The sequence below is a fragment of the Mixophyes fleayi genome, chromosome 2 (assembly GCF_038048845.1).
Source record: "Mixophyes fleayi isolate aMixFle1 chromosome 2, aMixFle1.hap1, whole genome shotgun sequence".
NCBI classification, from domain to species: Eukaryota; Metazoa; Chordata; class Amphibia; order Anura; family Limnodynastidae; genus Mixophyes; species Mixophyes fleayi.
The window spans coordinates 74,315,287-74,332,873 of record NC_134403.1 but is presented as its reverse complement, the minus strand read 5'-3'; positions in this window follow the sequence as shown (position 1 = coordinate 74,332,873).

Genomic DNA, 17,587 nt, shown 5'->3' with positions numbered 1-17,587 from the left:
GCTAAATGTCAGAAATTTGTTAAAGACTTAGGGAATGCTCATGAACCAACCAGTAAGGATTGGCGGGTAGTGTTGAGGGCGTGTCTTCCTCCCAATACTAACATACAAAAATTTATTGGAGATTGTTTGTTGGAGGAAGATGACACCCTGACTGATGAGATTAACCAACGGAATATAGAACAAATTGTCAAACACTTAGCCATCTGTTTTCCAGTAGTAGTAAATTGGAGTAAGATTTTCACCATTAAACAAAAGGATAGTGAAACTGCCTCAGATTACTTTGCTAGAGCTATAACAGCGATTGCACGATTTACTGGGATATCCAACATAAGTGAGGACCCACATCACAGAGAGGTAGCTGTAGGGGTACTGATGGATGGCCTTAGGGAAAATTTAAAGACGAGAGTACAAACCACATTACCTAATTGGAGAGGCGTCACGGTAGACTTCCTTAGGGAGTCTGCTGTGGAGCATGACAAGAACCTTTTTAGAAAAAGGGAAGAGAAAAGTGATAGGTTAATGACGGTAAGTATACAGGCTCTAGAAGGGGTGCATACACGACCACCAGCATACAACCCATATAACAGGAAATCTAAAGTGATCAGGTGTTTCAACTGTAACGAGGAAGGACATTACGTTAGAGATTGTAATAAAGAAAGACTCAATACACATAGGGGTGGGTCACATAGATATCCTCCAAGAAAGGATTCACATAGACTAGAAGACTCACATCTACCCGCGCATATTACGGCAGCAAATGCTGCGCGGGAAATCAATAGTCAGCGCTAGGGGTCAGGTCATACCTGTAGTCTACAGCCAGTGAGGTTAACTGAGAGTCAGAGTGAAGAACCAACAATGATAGTTGACATAGCTGGCAGGAAACAAACTTTTCTTGTAGATACAGGGGCGGCCCGATCTGTGATAACCTCTCCTTTCAATCTACAGGTGACCAGCAAAACTATTCCAGCTATGGGGGTGACGGGAAAAGTGTTACATTATCCTCTAACTAAACCCGCCGAAGTTACTATCGGGCCTCTGCATACTAAGCATTCGTTTCTCTTGGCTGCAGCGGCTCCTACTAACTTGCTAGGGAGAGACTTGTTATGTAAAATGGGATGTGTCATATACTGTACTTCAGATGGTGTGTTCCTAGATATACCCGAGAAGGTTGCACATGAGGTACAGGACATATTGGACACCCCTCCAAGGTTAATGTTACACTCTCCTGTTATAGAACAAAGTCCATCTCAAGTAAAGGGGATGTTGCTGGAAATACCAGGTTCCCTATGGACCAGAGATGGACAGGACACTGGACTGATGGCAAACGTAGCCCCTGTCATGGTCAATCTAAAAAGTGGTAGGATAGCCCCAAAAATCCCACAGTATCCATTAAAACCGGAGGTGGAACTAGGGGTATATCCTGTTATTGAGAGGCTGTTACAACAAGGGATTTTAATTCGTACAGCCAGTACAGCAAATAGTCCCATTTTCCCTGTGAAGAAGAGTGGGGGGAGGGGCTATAGATTAGTCCAGGACTTAAGGGGAATTAACAAAGTTGTTGAGAGCCAATTCCCCGTAGTGCCGAATCCAGCTGTCATCCTCATGCAGATTCCACCGTCTGCCAGTCATTTTACTGTCATTGATCTATGTTCTGCTTTCTTTTCAGTCCCTCTTCACCCTGACTGCCAATACCTTTTTGCATTCTCCTACAGGGGAGTGCAATACACATGGACCAGACTACCCCAGGGGTTCATTGACAGCCCCAGTATTTTCTCCCAAGCCTTACATGACTGTTTGCAATCCTTTCAACCCCACAATGGGTCTGTTCTAATTCAATATGTGGACGATTTGTTGTTGTGCTCTGATTCTTTTATGTCATGTTTACATGATACTAAATTGTTGTTGCTTCATCTTTCACAAACAGGGCACAAGGTGGCAAAGGATAAATTACAGCCATGTCAGACTAAGGTCAAATACTTAGGACACTGCCTCACTAAGGGGCTAAGACACCTGACAACCGACAGAATTGAGGCCATACAACACATGACCCTGCCGCAGAGCCAGAAGCAGATTCGTATTTTCTTGGGGATGTGTGGATACTGTAGGTCCTGGATCCCAGGTTTTTCTATTCTGGCATTACCATTGCAGGAGCTAGTCTCTTCCTCAAAACCAGAACGTGTCATACACACAGAAAAGTCGGAGCAAGCGTTCTTTAATCTTAAAGATAGTCTGACAAGAGCACCTGCATTGGGAATACCTGATTATGAAAAGCCTTTTGAGCTATTTTGTACAGAAGCTGATGGCTGTGCAGCAGGTGTCCTCACACAGAAACATGGTGACGCTAGCAGACCGGTAGCATACTACAGTGCACAATAAGACAATGTGGCAAGGTCACTCCCAACATGTCTCAGAAGTGTAGCAGCAACGGCCCTTCTAGTAAGTAAGAGCGAGGATGTAGTATTAGGACATAATTCAACCATCTATACACCCCATGCTGTATCAGCTCTGTTAAATTCAGCCCAAACCAGACATGTTTCTTCAGCTAGATTCACAAAGTGGGAACTAGCCCTGATGGCACCCTCAAACATCACCATCAAACGATGTAGCACCCTAAATCCAGCTACATACCTTCCGTATGTGTCTCAAGAGACACAAAGGGTGGGAGGTGAGGAGACCCTGGTTGATGATGAGTTAGGCAAGAATACTGACACGCATGACTGTATGGAACACCTGAATCAGACCTTTACTGCAAGGCCCGACATATGTGACACCCCCTTAGAAAATGTAGATTTTACGTTTTATACAGACGGAAGTTGCCATAGACAGACAGAGACAGGAGAGCTATGTACTGGTTACGCTGTTGTAGACGATCAGGATGTGGTAGAAGCTGAACCCCTTGGTCCACCTCACTCAGCCCAGGTGGCGGAACTAGTAGCACTAAGGAGAGCGTGTGAATTGGCAGAGGGTAAATCAGCCAACATATATACTGACTCTAGGTACGCCTTCGGGGTAGTGCATGATTTTGGGGCCCTTTGGCGTCTTAGAAACTTTACGACAGCAGCAGGTACACCAGTGGCACACTCACAACACATAAAAGGACTTCTGACAGCGATACAGTTACCCAGAACAGTAGCCGTCATAAAGTGCAAAGCCCATACCTTTGAAGAAGACCCAGTGTCATTGGGCAACAACAGGGCAGACGAAGCTGCTAAATGGGCAGCAGGGCAACCTATGACTGTATCGACCGAGACTATGATGGTTTTTCAAACATTAGACACGCAGAAATTAATTGAAATGCAAGATTTGTGTTCCCTGCAGGAGAAGGCGGTCTGGAAGGCGAAGGGATGTGGTCAAGAGTCCTCAGGACTCTGGAGGGATGGACAAGGTAAGCCTGTAGCTCCCCGAACATACTATCCAAGCCTGGCTGGAGCAGCACACGGCCTGACTCACCTGGGTAAAGAAGGTATGTGCAAACTGGTGAGAGCATACTGGTGTGCTCCCGGATTTTTCTCTCAAGCTGGTAAGAAAGCAATGTCATGTCTTACTTGTTTGAGGAAAAATGTTGGGAAAACTATTCCAACTGAGCCATCCCACATCCCTCCTACAGACGGACCTTTTCAGGTAATACAAATTGACTATATCCAACTACCACCGTGCAGGAATCTGAAGTATGTGTTAGTGTGTATTGATGTGTTTTCCGGTTGGGTAGAAGCATATCCGGCAGCCACTAATACTGCTGTGTTCACTGCAAAGAAAATTGTACAAGACTTTGTGTGTAGGTTCGGTATCCCTAGAATCATTGAAAGTGATAGGGGTACCCATTTTACTGGTGATGTCTTCCAAAATATGTGTAAACTCATGGGAATCAGTAGCAGACTTCACACCCCTTACCGACCACAAGCCAGTGGTAAGGTGGAGAGAGTAAACGGTACTATCAAGAACAAACTAGGTAAGATAATGGCTGAAACTGGGTTGGCATGGCCTGAGGCTTTGCCGTTGGTCCTCCACAGCATTCGAACCACTCCTAGACCTCCTCTTAATCTGTCCCCCTTTGAGATACTGTTCGGACGACAACCTCATTTGATCGTGAGTCCACAAGACGACTTAAAGTGTAATAATGAAGTGACTGTACAATATCTTATAAGAATGAGTAGACAGCTGAAACAACAACAACAAAAACTAAAAATGCTGTCACCTGGTATGCCAGAGACGAACTGTCATGATGTTGAACCTGGAGACTATGTTATGATCCGCAATTTCTTACGTTCAGGTTGTTTAACAGACCGTTGGGAAGGCCCGTACCAAGTGCTGCTGACCAGTACTACATCACTGAAGGTTGCAGAGAGAGACATTTGGGTCCATTCCACCCACTGCAGGAGAGTCCATAATCCGGAGAAAGTGCAAGACAAGACTCAGACCGACGACATAGAGCTGTCACTTGTGAGCCTGTTCCGGGAGACCTAAAGCCTGCAGTTAAGACACCTGAACCAGAGACGTTGCCTCAGAACTATCTTTCCAGCGATGGAGTGGCGGTTTTTGTTTTTCTTTTGTTCCAGGATTTTCCTTGTTTTTACTTTTTCTAGGACATTCTATTTTTGTGAAGGAGAATGGAGGATGGAGGAGAGTTCTGGGAGTGATACGGATGAAATGGAGGCCGAAGAAAAGTTAATAGGATATCCTGAGCAGCCCATTATCAAACTTGGTCCAGGGGTTATGAAAAGGTCTGCTAGCTCAGGAACTCGGAGGCAGTGTGAGGGGCTATTGTCTGATGAGTATTGTATCTGCAAGTTCTGCAACTCCCTAGTTGACGAGAGATGCATCCAACGATGCCAGTCCCCCAGTACTCTGAATATAGGCGGACATCCTTTGGAGGATTATCACTCCCTGGTGGGTAAGGTGCTAAACCAAACTGAGTGTTGGGTGTGCTCTCACGTGCCTCAAGGGCAGCATAACATAGGACTAGTGCCATTCCCGCTAAACATATCCGAAGTACTCGAATTAAGGGGTGGGAGGCCCATAGAAGGGAGGTACAATAACACTAGGTCCCCTAGTCTGACGCTTCGACAATACTCCATAGGCAGATCGTTGCTGTGCCTAAACATATCTCATGCAAAGCGCCTGGAGAATTGGGAGGCTGACCTATCAGATCAGACAATGGCTCGCCACACTCATTTTAGAGAGAGACCCACAAGGTCACTACTAGGCAGGAATGCTGATGGAAGTCACAAGTTAGGGCGTATAACCAAACATAAGAAGGTATCTATTGGAAAAGTCTCTACAGATAAATGTGAAAATATCATTAATGCCGACACGTGTCTAGAGCAGATGGAGACACTAGGCATGGGTAGTTTTATCAAAACTCTGTGTGATATAATTCATGGGCATACTGTTCCTTATGTTCTCCCTGATGATGTGTATTTTGTTTGTGGGAGGAAAGCTTATTCCTGGGTGACTCCGAGTTCCAAGGGCTTGTGTTTCTTAGCTAAACTGGTTCCTGAAATCATGACTATTACTCATGAAGAAATGGTAGATATTCACAAGACTACATCACCACCATACATACACACACAGTATGAACACCGTGGCAAGAGAAATATGATTCCTGGTGAGGAACCCATAGCTACAAAATTGATTAGTGAAACTGCTGGTTTCCAAGTTATGGTTGCTCTAGATCTCACCAGGACCGCTCGGGGAACATTAAACTTTAAATATATCCAAGACCTAGCTAAATTAATAGATAATATCACCGAGATGTATGATGACACTTTCAGGTATACTGGAAGGGAGCTACAAGCGTACAAGAAGGAGTTGGTGCAACATAGACTGGTACTAAATTATCTCACCTCTATTACTGGTGGGTACTGTGTGACACTGGCCACCCAGTTCGGTGTCAAATGTTGCACGTACATTACTAATAATACGGAAGACCCTAAAGAGGTTATAGACCGGAAGATGGATGAAATTTTGCAGCTGAAATGGGAATTTCGAAAGAGCCATAATTCTTCGTTATATGAGGTCGGGGAAAAGGTGGCGGGTTGGTTCTCATGGTTGAACCCAGCAAAATGGTTCTCTGGTCTGGGGGAATGGGTACAGGAAATGATTGCGAGTGTAGGTAAGCTCCTTCTCCTTATACTGGGTGTCATCTTAGCAATTGGTTTAGTTGTCAAATGTGTTCCTACTGTGTTGAAGTGTGGAAAACGGTCTCATAAGAGTAACACTGAGAAAGAGACTGAAAGGGTGGTACCAGATACCGAGATCATGGTCTGTGAAGAAGTATCGTATAATCCTGAACTTGAAACGGTGATTGGGTGATAGTTTATTACACTATCAAAGGGTGGAACTGTCGAAGTCAGCAAATTGGATAAAGTCATTTCAATTAAAGTCTAGCAAACTTGGTTGTCTTTGTCTGAAAAGATGCGTACGGTACGCTATGTCGTACAAGGGCACGCTATGGCGTGAAAGGGCGTACGCATCCACTACACGTGGCAGCAACAGTAATTGGTCTTTTACCATACATTTGCACAAACACGCATACTTATAAAATAGTACACATTATTGGTAGTTGCAACACATAGTCAGTTATGTCGAAATATAGTAGTATTTATATGTTATATCAGAGTTACATGCATATTAGTGAAATACACAGAACGGGTTAAAGGAATAACATCATGAGTGGTATCATAATGAACCTTGTTACATATCCTACTGTTTGGTGCGCTCTGCGAAGGAATCGCAGAGTGCATACGCAAGTTATGAATGATAGGGAATTATGAACTACTTAAGAGTAAGGAATTCTGGCGGGAAGAGCAGAGCATACCCCCTGCAGAGATGACCCCCTCCTTTGGATTCCTTAGGATGAACCAGCCAATGATTGACGACCCCTTGGACATTCCTGAGACCCGGACCAATAGATGCAAGCCATACCATCTTCATTGTATTACTGTACTTGATTGTGTATATAAGCAGCAGCTTGTGATCCAGAGTGCAGACTTCTTGTCCTCAGACTTCAGGATTGAATGACTGCACTGGATCCAGAGCGCCTGCGATAAGTAACGGCTGTATTTACTATTACATCGCTTGAGCATATTTTTTCCACTTATTGCGAATAAATCTTTGTGCGTTGGAAACACAAATCGAGGTTCGACAATCGTTATTGGTTAGCGACAATACGCACATTACAATGCCCATCTCCTTGGATACTCCTCTCGGCCCCTTCGAGACTTTAGCCTTTGTGGATTCCGGCTCTGCCGGGAATTTCAACTCCGCCACACTGGCATCGCAACTCCAATTATCTACACTAAAATTGCCTCAGCCGTTATTTCTCACCGCGGTGGATGGGAATCGGATCTCTAACGGGTCGGTTTCCCATATCTGCTCTCCTATTCGGCTGACGTAGGGGTGCTACATTCTGAAGTCATCGAGTTCCTGGTTCTTCCTCGTTCTGTTAATATAGTCATTCTAGGATTACCTTGGCTCAAGCTTCACTCACCCCAATTTGATTGGAATCGTGCGATGGTTACCTCTTGGGGCCCGCAATGTTTCAAGTCCTGTCTGTCTGGCCTGAAACCTGCCCATTCCTCTCTCCCTTGTTGCCTGACATCTCCTCAGATTGAACTACCATCCTCATATCTCTCCTACCAAGATGTGTTCTGCATGGCCGCTGCCCAGACCCTACCTCCTCACCGCCCCTGGGATTGCTCCATTGAATTACTACCAGATAAACCGCTCCCTAAAGGCAGAATCTATCCATTATCTTATCCCGAGAACTCTGCTATGGCTACTTATATATCTGAGAATCTACAGCGTGGATTTATCAGGAAGTCTACTTCTCCCGTGGGCGCGGGATTTTTCTTTGTTAAAAAAAAAGATGGCTCTTTATGGCCTTGTATTGATTACCGGCGACTGAATGCCATCACCGTCAAAAACAGATACCCGTTGCCACTCATCTCTGAACTTTTTGATAAGATTGCTGGATCAAAGATCTTTACTAAACTAGACCTGCGGGGGGCATATAATCTCATTCGTATACGCTCAGGAGACGAGTGGAAGACCGCTTTCTGTACTAAAGAAGGTCACTTTGAGTATCTAGTGATGCCCTTCGTATTGTGCAACGCCCCTGCTGTTTTTCAGTCTTTTATTAACAAGATTTTTCAAGACCTCCTCTACGTCTCAGTAGTAGCTTACCTAGACGACATCTTAATCTTCTCCTCAGACTTGGCCAGCCATCGTGGTCATGTAAGAGAGGTCCTATCTTGCTTACGAGCCAATAAGCTTTACTGCAAGCTCGAGAAGTGTGTTTTTGAGATGCCACAGATTCCCTTCCTGGGCTACATTGTGTCGTGGGCCGGTCTGCAGATGGATCCTGTGAAGTTATCTGCGATCCTCAAGTGGCCTAGACCTATGGGACTGAAAGCTATTCAGAGATTTTTTGGCTTCACCAACTATTACCGGCAGTTCATACCACAATTTTCCTCCATCATCGCGCCCATTACCGCCCTGACCAGAAAATCAGCTAATCCTCAGGTTTGGTCTCCGGAGGCAGTCTCCGCCTTTGAAGTCCTTAAGAAAGCCTTCTCTTCTGCTTCTGTGCTTGCTCAGCCTGATCAGAACAAACCATTTCTAGTCGAAGTTGATGCTTCTTCAGTTGGTGTCGGGGCAGTTCTGTTGCAAGAGTCTATTTCTGGGAAACTATTACCCTGCGGTTTCTTCTCTAGGAGGTTCTCCCCCTCTGAGTCTAACTACGGAATTGGAGATAAAGAGTTACTCGCAGTGAAGTCTGCGCTTGAAGAATGGCGTCATCTTCTGGAGGGTGCTCGCTACCCGGTTACTGTCTTTACCGATCACAAGAACCTCATCTACCTTCGGGATGCCCGGTGCCTAAATCCCCGTCAAGCCAGATGGTCCTCATTTTTTGCTTGGTTCAATCTAAAACTCACCTACCGTGCTGGTACTCTGAATTCCAAGGCTGATGCTCTTTCTCGTTCTTTTGACATCTCCGACACTCCACCTACTGTTGAACCTCCACCTGTCTTAGAACATTCATGTATTGTGGCTATCACTCGTACACCTCCTGTCAGTTGTTCCTTCCTGGAACCACACCTACGCCTGAAGGCGCTCCATTGGGCACATGCCTCAAAGATCGCTGGTCATGCCGGTACAGAGAAGACCCTCTCAATGCTATCTCGGCATTATTGGTGGCCAACTGTCCGTACAGATGTTCGGGAGTTCGTAGCCTCGTGCACTACTTGTGCCCATAATAAAGTACCTAGGCAACTTCCCGCAGGACTGTTACAACCTCTTCCAATTCCTGATCATCCATGGTCTAGCATCTCGATGGACTTCATCACTGATTTGCCACCCAGCAGTGGCTTCAACACCATTTGGGTCACAGTGGACAGATTTTCCAAGATGGCCCATTTTGTTCCACTAAAAGGTCTTCCATCTGCATCCAAATTAGCACAAATCTTTATTAAAGAGATCTTTCGCCTCCACGGTTGTCCACAGGAAATAATCTCTGACCGTGGCATCCAGTTCATTTCTCGCTTCTGGAGAGCCTTTTGCAAAGATCTAGGTATTGGCCTTAAATTCTCCTCTGGGTATCACCAAATCAAGACTTAGAATTATTAGAATTATTTCTACGCTGCTTTTCCTCACACAACCAGTCCAATTGGAGTCTTCTGCTGCCTTGGGCCGAATTTGCCCATAACAATCATAGTCATTCTTCTTCTGGATATTCCCCCTTCTTCACTGTGTATGGGACCCATCCTATTCTTCCCATGTTTTCTTCCCCACCTCCCACGGTTCCTGCCGCCCATGCTATGACTCAAGATATGGCTAAACTATGGGTTTCCATGAAGCAGAACCTTCTAAAATCCGGACGTCATTATAAGTCTTCCGCTGATCACCATAGAAGACTTGTGCTGGTCCTCCAGGTTGGGGACAAAGTGTGGTTGTCCACTCGGAATCTGAAAGTACGGGTTCACTCCATGAAACTAGCACCTCGCTTTATTGGACCTTTTTCTGTGACTCAAGTAATTAATCCAGTTACTGTAAGACTCCAAGTCCCTCCTGCGCTGAAGATCCATAACACCTTCCATATCTCCCTCCTTAAACCTCTGGTACTCAACAAATTTTTTCATACCACTTCTGTTCCTCAAGCCATTCCAACTACTATGGGCGATGAATATGAGGTTAGTCAAGTCCTTGCTGAACGCAAATTCCGAGGACGTTTTCAGTACCTGGTACACTGGAGGGGTGTCGGACCGGAAGAGAGATCTTGGGTTTTTAAAGAAGATTTGCATGCCCCAAGACTGTTAGCCGCCTTCCTTAAGCGACGCTCAGCACTTGATGTTTTCCCCAATTGTGAGGAGGGAGGTACTATCAGACGCCATCCCTGCGCCTCCTCATTATGCAGGGACGGGCGCATGCTTCCGGCTGTGCGCCCCGTTGCCAAGCAACGGGGACGCTTCTTCCGGCGGCGTGGTGCGCATGCGCGCCCATCGCCACAGCAACGGGACGCGCTGTTGGACTTCCTGACCGCCGAACCACTACCCACCAATGAGGGATGGCCACTTCCTTTAAATATCCTGCTCTGACACCACTAGGGTGCCAGAGCAACTAGTTATCTAGCCTCCAGCGTTCCTGATATATATATCTATTCATATTGCCTGTCTGATTCCTGTTACCGACCCCGGTCTCTCTGAACTCGCTCTTGGATCCCCCTTTTGTCCTGCATTGTATTCTCTGGTTTGACTTCGGCCTGTTGACTTCTCTTTGCCTCCTGATTCGGTACCTTATCTGCCCGCTTGGTTCCTGACTCTGCCTGTACGACCACGAATATCTCCGCCATCTCGCAAGTAGCTACCTGGGAGGGCCGCGACCTGCACGTCGTTCGCCGCGAAGTCCAAACCTCCTTGCGGGGGTCCCTGGTGAATACCGGCGGCGTGTTAGACTCCGCGCCTCCTTGTGTAGTTGTGCCAATACTTGCAGGTGCTGATACCTCCTTCGTGACAATATTGTATCACAAATTTTGGCAACTGTACCATGAGTGAAGTGCTTACTTGGTCAAAACCTGAGAATTACTCACCCCCGTAGTTGCTTGATCTGCAGACTCAGATTCACCTAGATACATATACCCCTTTGTTGTTTTTTTCATTGTGTACCATCAAGTTTGTGGAGCATAGTACATGTTATTTTTGGTTGTAAAAATAAAAAGGTGTTACATTCAGAAACTTTGCATTTTATACTGAGTTTGTTATTGATTATATTACAATGTTCCAATTCACCAAATCATCAGGTTCCTTATCCCCAATACAGGACTGTGCCGTTAAGGTCACTTAGGGATCCTGCTCTATGTTGACTCCACTGGTGGCTGGGATGGAGGGGCCTCACATTTTCAGCTTTTTATCTTCCATGATAACACACCAACTTAGGGGGTTGGATGAGATCAACCTCATATATAGATAACACATCTGTGTGCCAAAACCTCTCCTTCAGTATTGCGGGACTGAATACTACATCCTTTTCTAAAAATATGTGGCAAAATAGTTTTCTTACAGGAGACCCATTGGAGGGCCGGGGATGACTCTGCCATTAGAGATAACTGGTTGACCCCTTCTTACAAGAAAAAATAAAGGAGGAAGTACACCTCCCAAAATTGACACAAGCTCAGAGAGATATATTGGATATGGAGATAAGTTCCACAATAACAGTCATGCAGGCTCATAAGTCTCTGGGCCCAGTTGGTTTCACCAGCGAATATTATAAATTGACTCAACATAATATCATATCAGCCCTATTGGAGTTCTACCATTCAATTCATAAACATAATCCACACCATCCCACCTTTAAAGAGGCATACACTATTTTTCTACCAAAACCAAACAAAGACACTCAGCTGGTGTCTTCCTACAGACCTATCACAAAAATGATGGCTACAAGACTTTAATCAATCCTTTCTGACCTGTTGACAGGACACCAGCTGGGCTTTGTGGGGGTTGCCGTTTGGTAAAAAGAATCTGGGCAGCAGTAGCAGCTACTATTGTATCCTGTCAAATGGCAAATTCAAACACTATCATCATCATCACCACCATTTATTTAAACACTATGCTTCTCAGTCTCGATGCCTTGACTTCGGATCTGGAGGAGTGGCATCATCTCCATTTCTTCAACTTAGGGATGGCCAATCTAAACAAAATGGTCGTTCCCAAAAATTATGTATCTTCCCCATTCCCTACCAGTCATACTCACACAGAAAGATACTAAGAGATTTACACTGACAATCCATTGGAGGGCAGCTTATTATCATTATTATTATTATCATAGATTTGTAAGGCGCCACAGTGTACTGCAGTGCTGTACAGTAGGAAAAATGGCATATTTCGTGAACATAGAGAACTAACAGTTATTTATAAGGGTTAACCCATCACATAATTGTGGAGAATAAGGCCTGACTCATAACTGCAGTGTAAATATATTATATCAAATGAATCCATTGATAAATTGAGCTACTAAAGTGTAAAATGTGAAGTCAAAGTCTGTTGTATGTGTATTCAGTAACTCTGCACATCCCCATGTTAGAAGATAGCAGTGTCACCTGTGGCAGCTTCAAAGGGCCCCTGCTGTGAGCTATATCCTGACACAAGTTAGTTTTATGGGGCCGGTCACAGCTGGACATCCTTGCAAAGACAGCATTTGAAGGCCTATACAGGTATATAGAAATATGAGCTTCAAAGGAAAATGTCAGCATAGCTCATATTTTGAGAAATCTGGGTGCCATTCCATACTGAGGAGCAGAAATCACACCAGGGTTGTGAATGACAGGTGCTGGTGGTATCCGGGAACAGCTATAATGATATGTCTGTAGGAAAGGTATGTCACAGTGTCATAATTTCCTCATGTTTGGTATTTAAATGTGCAGGAGATTATGACCGGTTTATTGAAGGGGGAGTTATGTCTCTGGGATATATCTGTGAAGAATTACCAAAGGTCAAACTTTTTAACTTTTGGAATATTTGTGAGCAAACTATTGTGACACCCAGGGGACATCACTGCCCCTCTATTAGCATTTAACACTGCCCCTGTGAAGACTGTCCCATTTCATTTTGCCTAAAAATCTGTATTGGGAAGGGGCAATGTAACAATCTGCTTACAGCTTGCTGCTTGTATTGGCAGCTCCTGTCTCCTGGAGTTTTGGACTGTATTATTGTGTTTCATTTTATGTGTTAGCAGCAGTACCTCTGATAACCAGAGGTGCTGCAATTGTGCCTGCTTTTGTGTTTTAGGAGTTAACCTTTCTGTTCACTCATAATCCCATGTACCTGGGTGTGTTCCATTTAAACCTGTCTTTCCCAGCAGTCATTGCTGGTTATTGTTGTCATATCCTGATGGTATACTCTGTGGTCACTTCCTCCTGGATTACTGTCACGGATCAATGTAGAAATACAGCTAAGGAGCCATGGATAAGGTGAAAAAAACAACAATGTTTATTGCTGGAGAGTATAACCAGGTGATCAAATAATGAAATTGCAGATATTACCAGATGTACAGCAGTTGCAGGTAAATGGGAGGTGAGGAAAGATTTCAGGCAGCATGAATCCAGGAGGAAGTGACCACAGAGTATACCATCAGGATATGACAGCAATAGGATGAGCAAAGGAGACCCGAGTTAATTTTTTTTTTGAGATGTGTGAGAGCACTACATACAAGCACAAAATTCTAAACATTCAAATGCTTTTTTTCCACATGATATGAGTTTAGAATTATAGACAATGACCCTCCTGTCCACATATAGTAGGGGGATCAAACTGTGCTGCCTCATCCAACAAGAAAAACTTAAATATTTTTGCAATTAAAGGAACTGTTCAAACAATAACATTAGAACTAAACTGATACCGAAACTTAAAACTTTATTTTCATTATTCAAGAATTAACTGTATAGAGTTGCTAGCTTGTTAATGTTTTATTCAGTTGTCAATACTATGCACATGTATATTATAGCAATTGCACATATTATGATTTTATGCCCCTTAATGCATCTTTTATCAAAGATTTATGTAATGATTTCTTCTGTTTAGGAATCCATGAAAACAATATATATATATTATGCCAGGAGCACTCTTCCGATGATGCACATATGAACAACTTCTTCCTTTTGTACTTTGCTTTATTTGTAAGGATGTTAAAGTAGCTCATAACAAGTTCCACACACTTTCTTGCAAATGACACAATTTTGAAGTGTCGCCCTCTCCTTACATCGGATTTCCAGTGTGTCTGTTTACAGGTAAGTAGTTATTTTTTACATGTCGCTTTCTTCACTATCTTATTAAATTAATTATGTAGGTATAAACACTGTCAGTGTTTACATCACCGTTAATACAATTACCACCGATTTAGAGAAATTAATTATAAAATATTCCATAGATCATATTTAACACCAAAGAAAAACTCTATTATTGTCAAGAAGCTAAATACAAATTGTAATCAATGTAAACAGCTAGATGCAGACATATTACATTGTTTATGGTCTTTTAAAAAAGTTAATGTTTTATGGAATGCTGTTGAGGAATATATTTGTAACGATACTGGTGGTATTATCTGAAGCCCAATAGCTGAGTAGATATCCAGCAAGTAGTCAGACGGTTTCCGGGTCGGCACACAAGAGGGTAGTCAGACGTTTGCTGGGTCGGTATACAAGCAGGTAGTCACAGATGCAAGGAAGGCTAGCACGTAGCAGGGACTGAGCAACAGAATACTCAAGCACATGTCTGATTCAGGAACTGCCTATTATAAGCGCAAACAAGAAACAGGATCCAAGATGGTTTCTCCTTGATACTATTCTGGCCATCTTGGATAAGAGCAAATCTAAGGGCACATTACAAATACAGAGACCTCTAATGGTTGGAGGTGCAAATCTCAGAGTAATTCCTTACAATATTGTAAGAGATGTGAAGATTTTATGTAAAATAACTAGTGATTAGGTCTTTTGGAATATATACGATCAAGATAGAAAGAGATGTGAGATTGATATATGGTTAAAAATTATGTATGGATAAATGTATGTATTGAAATGTTTTTTGAAATACAACCTTTAATAAATAAAAAAACATGTTGCAGTTAGCACATGAAAGACAAACAACACAAGCTAAACATACATATTAATGACTGTATTTACATACCCAGTAGGCACCCTTCAGGCAATTCTCCTCGCTCAAACTGCTGTGTAAGTATGACTGGTGCAGGATATAGGAGTCGTGACAAATACTAGGCTAGCCTGCTACTACACTCATGATGTGCATGTTTGTTTCAAAAACCACCTGCATGTTGATACAATTATGTTATTATATATCTCTGTTCTCTGATGGGTTTAGGCAAAACATATGTGCAATCTATAGCTCCAAACACATTAGATCAGGGGTGTCCAACCTTCTAGCTTCCCTGGGCCACATTGCCAGACGACGAGTTGGTTTGGGCCACACATAAGATACACTAACAATAACGATAGCTGATCATCCAAAAAAACCATAGAAAACATAGTTAACATATCTAATATATAAATGCTTAGTGGCGTCTGTGTGTGTGTGTGAAAAAAAACCCCAAGTTGCAGCGCCACCTGCTGTATACAGCACCGCCGCGGACGCTTCTTTGACAGCGCCGCGGCTGCTGTATAGGACAGTGGCCACTTAGTTAGCGCAGGGGGGGTTCCTAGAGACTCAGAAACCCCCCCCCCCTGCGTGCGCCACTGCAATCCCACAGCTGAATCAACTTTAGGAGACGGTTCTGACACTGGACGTTCTTGTACGCCCTATTGAACCTCTATCCTTGAAGTTCTTAATGATCCGATAAATGGTTGGTTTAGGTGCAATCTTAATAGCAACAATATCCTTGCCTGTGAAGCCCATTTTGTGCAAGGCAATGATGACTGTATGTGTTTCCTTGCAGGTAACCATGATTAACAGAGGAAGAACAATGATTTTAAGCACCACCCTACTTTTAAATCTTCCATCTGTTATTTTAACTCAATCAGTAAGACAAAGTGATCTCCAGCCTTGTCCTCGTCAACACTCTCACTTGTCTTAAGGAGAGAATCACTGACCTGATGTTAGCTGGTCCTTTTGTGGCAGGGTTGAACTGCAGTGGAAATGTTGTTTTTGGGATAAAGTTCATTGTCATGGCAAAGAGGGACTTTGAAATTAATTGCAATTCATCTAATCACTCTTCATGACATTCTGGAGTATATGCAAATTGCCATCATAAAAACTGAGGCAGCCGACTTTGTGAAAGATAATATTTGTGTCATTCTCAAAACTTTTGAACATGACTGTACCTAGGCTGCTTTCTTATAGCAACGATACGTTTCCTTTTAATATAAATTAAAAAGCAAAAGTGTCACGGTTTCTTGTCAAAAACTGAAGGCTACTTGCTGGTTTTGCCGCTGCTAAGCTCGGATTCACGGAGTCTAGTACGTCTCTGGTCTTTTCCAGGAAGCCAGCAAGGGAGTTTGGATTTTGCTGCAAGAGACGTGCAGGTCGTGGCCCTCCATTTTAGCCACCAGCGAAGTAGAAGGTGAACAACCGTAGCTGTGCAAACCAGGGTCAAGCCGTGCGGGCTGACAAGGTACGAAAGTAACAGGCAGAAACAAAGTCAGGAAGCCAGAGGTCAAACCAGGAGGTGAAGTCATGCCAAGGGGTAATCCAGAAGCAGAGTCAGGGGAATCCGGGTCAGAATCCAGGTAGTCAGGCAGGATGTTTAGAAACGAGCAGGAGCGCTGGAGCATTAGGCGACCTAGATACTCTGGCACCAACATGGTGCCAGAGGCTGCCTTAAATAGTATAGCCTGTAAAGTGATTGGTGATCAGCGGCCAGAACAGTTGACCGCCCTCAGGAAGTTAGGACGAACGTCCTGTTGCCTAGCAACAGGGTCGCGAGGGGGACTGCGCATGTGCACACAATGCGGAGCCTGGACAAGAAGGAGAAAGCGTCCTGTCGCCTAGCAGAGGGACGCGCTACCAACAAAGAAAGGCGACCGTCTCTGGCACCTATTGTGCATGTAGGGACGGTGCTTGACAAAAAGCAAGGAAGAAAAGTAAGCACAAATATTATTCAGATACTTATATATAAAAAAAACATACACATTGCCAGGCAATTTTATCTACAAAAATCTCTCATTTATTTCATATATAACATCTTAGATGTATTCAAAATAATTATAAAAACACATCTGCATCAATTGTATATATTGGATTGCACTATAAGACCTTATAGGTACATTAAATAAAACACATGCTGCACTGTCCGAATAAGGAACCTCATTAATGTGTGTTGCTGTCCCACAATAGTTGAGTGTTCTTATTATCGTAAATAAAGTAAATCATCCAACATGTAAATCCAAATATCACCAGTCAAGGCTCTTACGTATAGTACAAGTGCTGTTGAGCAAAATGTTTGCTCAACAGCAAAAATATTAACCTGGTGTGGGTATACACAGAGATGGAGATTAATACAGACAGTTCACACAAGGAAGAAGATGTGTGTGCACTCAATATCGAAAAGAGTTCTTAGTGGGGATGCTGCTTACCACCTTAACATC